Genomic DNA, 11,413 nt, shown 5'->3' on the forward strand with positions numbered 1-11,413 from the left:
CTATAACCATGATGTAACCCCTTTGCATCCTGTGTCACCATCCAAATGAGAACATTTGTTTGCATTGTGGTGGCATTTTCATTTATCAAATGTGAATAAAGAATCAAACTGTTCAGCTGTCTTTATTGTATCTTTCCTGCAAGAAAGTTAAGTCAGTCATACAGAGCGCATTATTAAAGTAAGTTAGTGAGTAAAGAACATCTGATAAAGCATCCAGAAATGTGTGCCCGGCCCCTAACCCTAAAATGTAATACCTGGGCCCTAAATGGATCTGTCTATTGTTGAAATGGTAGGGACCAGACCCCTTTGAGACCATGAGAAATGTGGAATTTAATGATTGCTATTAACAATTATTACAAGGCTTAGTTAAATACTCGATTCTGATTGTTCAATTCGGGCATTTCACAGGTTATTAACACTCGATAAAACACCACTGCTAAACGTAATAATGACCGTTGCTAAGGAGGATCAAGGGAGAGAAATAAAGAGTTTAAAAGACAAAGCGATGGATGTCAGATAACCAACAGAAGAAGGCAGACATAAATAAACACAACAGGAACACGGTTTGGGCTGCTCTGGCACTTTTTAAGGACCTGTTAGTGGAGAATAAAATGTACCCAGACTTGGACAGTAACAGAAAACCTCCATCAGTGCTGCCTTCATTACAACTAATGAAGTTGTTGTTGCCGCTGTTCCAACCATTGGTACGCCGTGGAACAGTGTTTTTTTTCTTAGCAGAAGCAATACGATAATTTTCAAGCCAATAAAGTTCTTTCAATTAATATTGGGAGTCAAGTCGCTAGTTAATTTAGTATGTGGCGGTACTATAAGCATCGGGCTCCATGATCAGCCTGTTGGGTATTATTTTTTCAATAATAACCCTCGCTGCACATTATCCCCCAATTAAATGCGAATATACAAGCTGTCAAAACAGACCTTGTTTTGTCTAACCAAATGTAATGTTAGTAACCTAATCTGCAAAGGTGAGTTGCTGATTAAAGAAAACAGCACCACTTATTCATTTGTTATTCTAGCTTAAAAATCAATTGCCATCCATGTGACGATCATCTAACACTCTCATTGCATTTTAAATAATAATTGTTGGTCGCCACAACTGCTCCTGGAACTTGCTGTAATATATCTGGTGTATTTCCCAGCTCCTAAACTGTTTTTGGTCGGCCCCTGGCTGTGTATGCCTGAGGTTTACAAGGATTCGCCTATTATTTGGGATGGGGCCCCAAATCAAGATGCTACATTGTTACTGAGTCATGAGTGTGAGCATGTGATAGAGGCAGCATTTAGTGACGTGCAGTACAGAAACCACACAGCGGTCATAAAAAGATAGGATTCAAAAGAACACCCTCAAGTATTTTCTAGCTCTTTTCCATCTAAATAATCACAAGCCTCGGCCTCTTACTGCAGCAAAGTGAGACAAGCAGCAGAACGCCCTTCCCCAGTACTCTCCTATCTCTTTATCCTCTTGTCATTTACTCCTGATCCCTGATTTCTTTTGTAAGCCGACTTCGGCTGGATAACCCCGTAAATGCTTTAAGATTCAATGAGGTTATCACTCCTGAATCTGCTTAATTACAATGTGTTTACACTAGAAGGGACAAAAACAAAAGGACAGATACACAATGAAGATATATAGGGCAAATGACAGATGACTCAAGATGTTCTTAAGATGTTTTCAGCCCATCACTCAAAAACAATGATAAGGCACAAAGCACTAAAACATGCTTTTCTACCCAACGTAGAATCAAGTAATCAACCGCATCACTCTCACTTGTCATGTGTGTTTGTTGGCGGTTCACATGCAATGCAAACACAAACTGTCTGAAGGATGTCTCTGCGTCGAAATGTTGAGGTACGTGATTTGGTGTGCACCTCCTCAGAAATGTAATTACAGTACACATCAGGGCTATAGGGGTTTGTGGAGACCAACATAATTTCGATTGACCTTCTCTTGAACTGATTTTGTTTTTATCCTGACATGTTTTCAGTAGTAGTGTTAGTTGACACTGGAGACAAAATGCAGCAGGTTGAAGAAAGGCTTAGTAATTTTCTCAATTGCAGTTATTCTAGATAAATCACTATTTTGTCTAGCAAATCCATTTCAAGCTCAAACATTCTCCTTGCTGCATTCATCGTTCACATCGATATGTGAGTGAGAGACTGTAAATCACTCAGTAGACACATCATTCTGCTTTTAGTTTGTTCTGCTCAGTAAGCAGTGGACATCTCACGCCTACAATTATTTGACTCTTAAAGTGACTTCCATTTTTATTTTGTATTTATTGACTTATTTTCTTACAGCAGCAGCTTTGACATATGGAGCTGTGCTAGGGAGAACTAACAGAAAGTTAATCTGCCCCTGATTCCCATGGCTCGGCCAAACTCCCCCCTTTTAATAAACTAGGTCACACAACTAAGCAGAGCCCATCTAGGAGAAGAAAAAGGCCCACCAACTAAAACTAAAAAGTGTGGGAAAAAAAGGGAAGAAAACATAAACAACAACATTACGGGATCAGAATTGGATCTCTTTGTTCTGAATTTGGATTGTTCACAACGTAATTCTTCCACTGCGGCGCAAAGAGGTGGAAACTGCTCGCAGGCCAAAAACGGCTTTGTCTTTGGACGAGACAATAAAAGAAGAAAGCCCTGCATAGCCTACAAACACAAGTCAACCTGCAGCCTTGCACATGAACACCAAGCTGGTGTATAATCGTCTATAGACATAAGCTGCAGGATGTTATTGAAACAGTGCTGACAGCAGTGCAAAAGACGGAACAGAGAGAATTTAGGGATGGTGAAAATAGCAGCAGATGGTACTTTTCTTGTGGTTTTTGAGAAGCTTGTGTTCAGTTTTCTTGGGTCATCTGTTGAGTTGAAAATATGGTGGACACATTTCCTCCGTCATGTCTGATAACTCAATAGTAAGGCTTGCGTCTTGCAGACTACCGGCCACCTCTTTTCCCAAAGTCTATCCTTTCCTCTCCTCTCGCGGGTCTTTCCTGCTCTTTGTCGTGGCATCCCTGCAGGCAGGCTGTCTCTCCTCCTGAGCTCAAAGATTCTGCATCACCTTAGATGTGCATCTCGTGGGAAAGAAGACGGAAAGAGAGCCTGAGAGCAAGAGAAAAAAGTAGTGCAGGAGATGGCTGGGGCGAAAGATGGGGTAAAAATGAGTTGTGTTTTCATGTTCACAGCTTGTCCTTTTGATGTACACACCAAAACAACCTGAGGCCCACAGCAGCCAATCCCAGTGGCTAACATGACAGTCGGCTTGGCAGCCACTTTGCACGCTTGAGACTCCACTCCGCCTCTTTTCCCGCCCTGTCCTGCCGTGCTCACTACCCCCCCCCCCCCCCCCCCCCCCCCCCCTCCCCCCATGCTGTACCTTCATGGCACCCCCCACTTCGCACTACCCAACCCTCCATCTCACATGCCAAAGCACATTTGGCACCCCAGGACCAATCCTTCCATTTCTGCAAGCCATGTCTCACTGTGATGCCAATGGTTTTGGAAACAAACTCCGCACCATGAATCTGGCACGCCGTACACAACAGAAGATACTGCCCACTTACACTCAACTTTCTAAATAAAAACAATAGGCGGGGAGAATCCTCTTTGTGTTAGAGATCTCCATTAGACTGATCCAAAAATGAGAAATGAGAGTAGGAGGAACAATGTGAGGAGGAGACCCACATTCACCAGTATTGTATTAGCACAAACACACATACAGACACACTTCACATAATTATTTTCATTACAGAATTCATAACAATGATAAGGCTTGCGCCAAAGAAAAAGTAATTACAACAAAGGAAAGAATACTAATTACGATATGGATAATCATTATATGCATACATGGCCAGCAGTGTTGTGATCATCACTGTTATTGTTTTTTATTGTCTTTCATCTCTGTTAAGAGGCGATGAAAATCAATGGCAGGCTCTCCCTGCGGCTTGGCAACCGGCTGCAACCCAGTGAAGGGGATGAAGATCTCTGTTACAGCTCTCTCCTTACACACACACACACACACACACACACACACACACACACACACACACACACACACACACACACACACACACACACACACACACACACACACACACATACTGTACACACACACACACACACACACACACACGCAGACACACAAACTGCTCTCACCACTGGCTGCTGCAGAGGGAGATTGCTATCGGGGTGAGGCAGGGTTTTAATTGATCTTGGTCACAGTTTAATGTGAGGCAAGGATTAGCTGTTATCGGTGGAAGGGAAAGGGGAGAGGGAAGGGTTTGGGGAGGAGATATCACAGTCACTGACGTTAAAACCCGCCGCCCTTGATGACAGGAATTCTGTGATGTGACCCACAAAGATGTGAGAGTGCTGCTGGGAAAGTGCTCGTGGAAATCTGGGCAGTGGAGAGACAGGCGACATCAAGCTGAACTTAATCCCAATTTCCCTGTGACGTTTTGGGCCAGATCTAGGCTATTTCTAGCCTTCTGTGGATGAAGGGATAGAGCTGGGGCCAGAGTTTGGCCTGTGCTATTTAAATCCACAACTTGTTATCAAGCTTTATTGGAGCATACAAGACATGAAAGTGAGGCCTGTTTGATTATTGGCAGGTGAATCATCAGAGAGTTAAAGGGCATAAAAGAACGGCCTGGAAAGAGGTATGGGACTCCCTTTGCATCATGCTCTCACACTACTGGCATCCAGAGGTCTGGGTTCCTGCAGCCTTTGTGATTCCCAACGGTTCAATAAAACCAGAGATAAATAAGGTATAGGGCAGACTGGCTCAACATTAATCACCAAATTACCCAGGTTCAAAACATAGCTTTGTGTCTTGTGACCGCCACACATCAGTGGGAACGGATATAACTTTTTTTTGAGCCACAGATTTCAAAGAGTGCTTTCGCTGTAGCTTAAATGCCAGGGCAACATGAAAAAAGCAGTACAATGTGCCAGTTGGTGAAGCTTCAAACTGAATGAGGGAGAAAAACATCACGGCTCAATAGGGATGGCTTCGTTGTTTCTCTGTACACAGAGCTTTTTTTTACCAAAGAGAACATTGTGAAATTCCTAATCAGACCAAAAGAACGTTGGAACATAGACTGTAAACAACACAGAGCAAAAAAAGGCTACATTGCTAGGGGTGAAGCAGCTTCAACTCTCCCATCCCGTGACTTTGTACAAGGCATAGAGCTATGCCTCGGTTCTGCTGAAGTGTATTTCATTGATAGAGGAGGCTGGTAGCTCGAGGGGGTGTCGACAAGCAAAACAAATCATCCTAGCCATGAATCTGTTGCTTCTTCTGCTTCTCTTTTCTCCTCTTGGACAGTTTTCTCATTCAGCACTCTCTACTGACAGTAGACTATAGTTCAAGAGCCTCTTAACAGTCTCCCTCACCCCACTCCACCCCCAGCCGCCTGCTTTTCACCGAGTTCCCAAGACAACGCTTAACCCAAAGGATGGATGAAAAATCAGAGGCAGCAGAATGTTCAATTTCTCCACAGAGGATCCAGTAAATGAGATGGGATTGGATTTGAGAGTGTTGTGTTGCAATGCATCCATTTGTAACTTTGTTGTGCAAATGGTCAATACAGTGTGTGGTAATAGCATCCTCGGCAAGACAGACTGAGAAACAAGATAGCATCAGCAATCAAGTCCCTATCTTACACTGAACTGCAGCTTTATTATGTATAACTTGCTAATCTATAATTGGTGTGCTATTGATTTTCATATTGTATAAGCTAATTAAATTATGAATGTTTTATAACCTCCAGTTCGAAGCATTATACTGTACAGTCTAACGCACACACACACCTTTATGAGCACCAAACATCTCTGTGCTCCAACTCATTCAGGGCCATAAAAACATATTTATGAGAGCATCAGGCCATTGAGCCACAGCAATGTTTGCCATTTTCTCTGCGCTCTATGATTCCATCCAAGCGTCAAGATTGATTCTGAGAGCTCCTACTGTGTCACCCTCCATAAGGAATATGTATAATTCAACAGCCTGTTTTTTTCCTTTTCTTCTTTTTTCATAAACATACACTCATACTATTACCAGGCCTCAGCGACAACACTATCCAAGGAAAAAAGAGGATTGTCTGCTTGGGTGACAGAGCGGAGGGGAGGGGTGTAGGGGGAGCTGCTGGTGTTGGTGGATTGGTGCAGCTTTTTTATTTTCCCTCAATGCTGAGAGTGCCGCGAACACAAGTCCCATGTTGTTCCTCATGCGGCAGACTGTCTAAAGGTAGGACACTGCCAGCTGAACAATCACCAACACCAATCCTGCCTGGCAATTGTCAACCTGTCTTTTTTTAATGGCCACGGTGGGCCAGATGCTTACAGAATGGGCAGGGCAGTTTCACACAGGCAGCAGCCCGGGCTTTGTACCTCAGCCTAGCAGGGAATCTACTGCTGTGTAGTGATGTGTATATGTGGAAAGTGTGTAGGCAGCGGTGTGTACTGTCCTTACGGGGGGGGAAAACTGACAGTCTACAGTATAAGGGTTTTTCTTTGTGAAATGTTGTGTGTGTGTGTTCATTCATGAATGAATGTGAACATGCATGGTGTGGGTGTTTGTGTGCGATTTTTTTTAGCCCAGTAAGTCTGCGTTTCTATCAGGCGCCTTCCCGGCAACGGAGGGCTCACTGGGCTAGGCAGGACTACAGTCATTACATCCACGCTCTCGCACAAGCAGATGGCAAAACAGATGATCCTCGCTCATCTCACTCATGACCATCCATATTTATTTCATGGTTGCTGGCCCACAGACTCCCCATGCCTATCACTTCTCCATGAGTGCCTTGGCAGGGAGAGGGCTGCCGACGCACACAAGTGTTTGGAAAACAAAATAGGCATGAAAAAGGAAGCAAGTGAGAAGAAAACAAGTGAGAGCAAAAAAGCTGTGAATACCTAAAAGGAAAACAATGGTACTCGCCGATGGTTGCCCATCATAGCTGTTAAATAACTTCACATTTATCAAAGACAGCAGCAAATCCATGTGTTGTTGTGAGCTACTGTTCATGACTAAGACTCTGGTCGATGCTGGTTGATGTGATTTATACGGCTTCTTGGTGTGCCAATAAATGGAAGGTCTGATTGGCCCAGTGTAGAACTGGACAGAATGGCTCTTTACTCACTGTGTTTGATCTACAGCTACTTACTGAGGAAATGAGCACGTAGCCTAAGACAAACTCAAAGTAAGCCCCATACATTACCATCCTATCCTCTGGAGCTAGGCCAGAACTAAAAGCCCAAATTGGTCCGCACCAATGCTATTTAATGGAACTCAGTATGACAAGAGGCCATTTTTATATCCACTTGACCAGCTCAATGCAGACTGGCCAACATCAGTGCAGTATATCTTTTGCTGAGGTTTGAAAATTGGACCTTTTACCTGGTAGTCTAATTATCTTCATCCTCACTTCTCTGTTTTATCTATAGATGTGTGCATTAATGAGTGGATTTATTCTGCCACCATCATCACATCTTACCTTGGCCCTCTTCTCACCCCTTTCCTCCTACTTGCTCTTTTATTGTGGATGTCTCAACACATACTTCTTGGCCTGACCAGATCTGGCAGCCGTCTTGGACGATGGATGAAATTTAGGTTAATCATAGGAAGTGACACAGAGGTGTCCCCCGGGGCCAGTGGCTGAGTGAGCAACTCAATTAAGAGCAAACTGCCTCAGACAGGGCCACCCATGCAGGCTTGATCTCTGCGGGCTTTAGGGGAGAGGGAGGGGAGATCTCAGCAAAGTCTTGCCTGCCCTCTCGTTACTGTCCCTGGGCAGGCGATGGATTCAGCACTGGCACTGGCGAGGCAGAACCAGGGGGCAGAGTGACCATGTGCTCCAGTTACTCTGACACAGATGATTCACCATCACTGAGGGGGGGCTTTGAGCTGGACATGTGACACACACACACAGATGAGTGGACAGCAGCTTTGTTCCATTATCAGTCAGCCGAGTGATTCAGGCAACGGGAGGGTGGGGAGAAGGAAAGGGCAAGAGCAGGAATCATGAACATTATCAAAACACCATTTCCCTCCCTCCCTTTCCCTTGAGCCAGACTCAGAGAGGGGGCCATATTGGGGTTAGTGATAAGGGCAGATTGTGGCCATACTGTTACCAGGAGTATAGAAAAAGCCAAGAGGCTCAGAATAGCTAGCTCTATCAAGGCTAAGAAAGGGCCCCTTGAGTCCAAGAACCATCATTTCAAATAGCAACAACTGATAAAAACAGCTGGTGCCTGTGGCAGAACGGTGCTAGTGATTTGTTTAACCCAAGGACAAGAGACAGGTGAAATCTGTGTTGCCAGAGTAACCGTTAATATAATGCTCTTTTTTTATCATTGAAAAAGTATTTTTCTCTTTTCTCATTAAAGACTGTGGTAGCCTTGTGGTAAGAGACATGGGTGAATAACTTGCAAATTAAGCTGCTCAAGCCTATAAAATGCAGTGTCAGTGTTAATGGATATGTTAAAAACCTGGTATAGCAGATACAAATAAATGTGCTGGTGTTCAAAAGAGCTGTTGCATTAGCATATCACTGAGATTATGAGGACCTAGCACTCCTGGACAGAAAGAACACAAGTAAGACACAAAGCAACATTCAGTTTAGTAAGGACATTGTGGACATGAGAGGAGTATGCACGCTGTATGCTTCCTCCTCACATGGCAGGACACATGGCAGGACACATCGCATGTGGCATTCCCACCAGAGAATGAACTCTTACTGAATGGACACAGTAGGTTATGAGGGAGGAGGTGCACCTCTCACCTGGAGTGGAGACTCTGAAGGCTGAAGTCAGAATGTGTTCTGGCAGGTATAATAAAGACCTTGCTGCCTCTCCATTACATCCTTTTTCTTCATCGTCTGTATGGCCATAATATTAAGTTCTTCAGTGTGTGGGCGAGACTCTCGGGAGCATTATGGGCCTCTCACACCCATTACAGTCATAAACATGCTCACAAAGTAGAGCTCCATAGAGGCAAGAACCCTAAAGTAGGCTGGAGTCTGGCCCTTTTTATGTGCCTCTTGTAAGTTGCTCTGCCCTGGCTCCTTGGTCCATACCCAGTGCATGGGCTATCTGACTAAAATGATCATGTAAATAGGGAGAATTTCTAACATCACTTCTAGTGGTGTTTTAAGAAATCTCTGCAATAGCATATCAGCTAAAATGTTAGGTCCAGGAGCTTTTCTGGATTGTATTTGGCCCTGATTTTGACTACATTTTGTTGTTGTTTCAGTGAATTTGTAATGAACACAGGAGACATCCACAGAAACAAAAATGTTTCCGTCAACCACACATACAGTACAATGACAGCAGGTTTCTTGTGCTCCTTAAAGATAGGGTAGGTCAGTTTGAGAAACCGGCTTGAGATCGCTAGAATTTGAAAATACACAACCGGAGAAAATCTGCCACTTCCTTACAGAGCCCCTCCTCCAACACACACGAACGCGCACATGACCAATGAGGGCACGAGATGAGTTTGTGCACAGATGGAAGGCTGACAGGCAGGTAGGCCATCCAGTTATTTTAGCTGGGCCGGCTAAAATGATTGGTCGTGCTTTTTACAGTACTACGGCTTCCACAGATGACATTTTTTTATGGAGTTTTTGTGAAAGCACTTAAGATATTCATTGCTATCGGGATGTTAAGAGCATTCCATGGAATATAACAAAAAGTGTATCTCGAGCCGGTTTCTCAAACTTACCTACCCTAACTTTAAAATCGAATTAATTAATATATAGCCTGAGCCAGGCATTTAATCAGCTTGGGTGTTCCTGTCTTAGTTTTAGGCACAACCACCACTTTAAGATAATGCATTGCATACTCGCTAAAAGTAAAACATTCTATGATTTAAAAATGTAAAGAAATTCAATGCGAGCCCAAAATGTATTAAATTAAATGTTGAACCTATATGTTTATGTTGCCTTGGGACTTCAAGTCAATACATGAGAGGGCAAAACCTTTAAGAACAACAGAGCGTGATGCTAATGTCCCTAAACAGACTGCATTCCCACCATCAATCAACTCAGTTCATAGTGACTGGCGGCTGTCGTCTCTTCTCATCTCATCCTTCTCTTCTTATCTTGGGTTGTTGGCTGACTAGCAAATAACATAAGAGCAAAATACCTTAATGTGCTAACGTTACATCTGAGTTCTGCGAGTCTTGTTGCTGTGGCGATTGCAGAGGGCAGGTTGTGGTGCCCTGACCTATAGTCTCTCCAAAAGGATAATGAGCCTCATGGCTCCCCAAATGAATGGCGTGGGCGGCCAAGGTTCAGTCTGTTTCCCAATAATGAGCTTCCGTCCTTTCAACAAAAAAGCCACAAGGCTTTTAAAACCTTTTTAATTTCTTCCCCATCCCATTTAATTCTAGAAGAAATAACTATGGACAAAAAAGCAGAGTTCAAATATGCCAAGAGCCTTAAGCATTGCACACCAGTATGTAGAGTAGTGAGAGTAAACAATAAGAAATGCAACACCAGCTGACATTTTGAGGTCAGCATCATTCTGCTACTCATCTCTGGCTCCTCAGCATTCCTGATTAGCAGCAGTGGCTTTGAGGGGGCACATTCAAACTGTTTGTCCATAGAGCTAATTAAGAAAGACACACAAGGCAACAAACACAACAACATATCAGCTACGTTAAATCTCTTCTGAAGGCGCTGAGCAGTACAAACATGCCTCTCACTCAAACCCCCACCCCCACCCTCCAGACGTGGTGTGCTTGCTGCTGAGGAGACAGAGAAGGTAGAGAGTGCAATGATTTTGGACCATCAAACACATGTCACTTGAGTGGGCAGGGAACAGAGGTGGCCAAGGGAGACAGTTGTTGCAGCATCTATTGTGTGTGTGTGTGTGTGTGTGTGTGTGTGTGTGTGTGTGTGTGTGTGTGTGTGTGTGTGTGTGTGTGTGTGTGTGTGTGTGTGTGTGTGTGTGTGTGTGTGTGTGTGTGTGTGTGTGTGTGTGTGTGTGTGTGTGTGTGTGTGTGTGTGTGTGTGTGTGTGTGTGTGTGTGTGTGTGTGTGTGTGTGTGTGTGTGTGTGTGTGTGTGTGTGTGTGTGTGTGTGTGTGTGTGTGTGTCAGGGGCTGAGGGGAAAAGATAAGGGGTAGACAGGAAAGAGAGGACAGTCGCTCACAGCACGGGGACTTTTCAAGTGCATGCCTGTCGAGCATGGACTCCTGTGACACCCACACTCAACCCCTGGTGAGCTACTCGTTCCTCTCCTATAGTCAAGATTACAATGATTGTCCTCACTGCACAGGCCACCCATGAAGCTGCAGACACAGATGTTTAGACAGACTGGCTGAAATTCCTGTGTCTGTGGAGGCATACTGTGGACAGGAACGTTCTGAAAGCAGCATGTGAAGCAGTATGACAC

Source organism: Trematomus bernacchii, unplaced genomic scaffold (genome assembly GCF_902827165.1).
Source record: "Trematomus bernacchii unplaced genomic scaffold, fTreBer1.1, whole genome shotgun sequence".
NCBI classification, from domain to species: domain Eukaryota; kingdom Metazoa; phylum Chordata; class Actinopteri; order Perciformes; family Nototheniidae; genus Trematomus; species Trematomus bernacchii.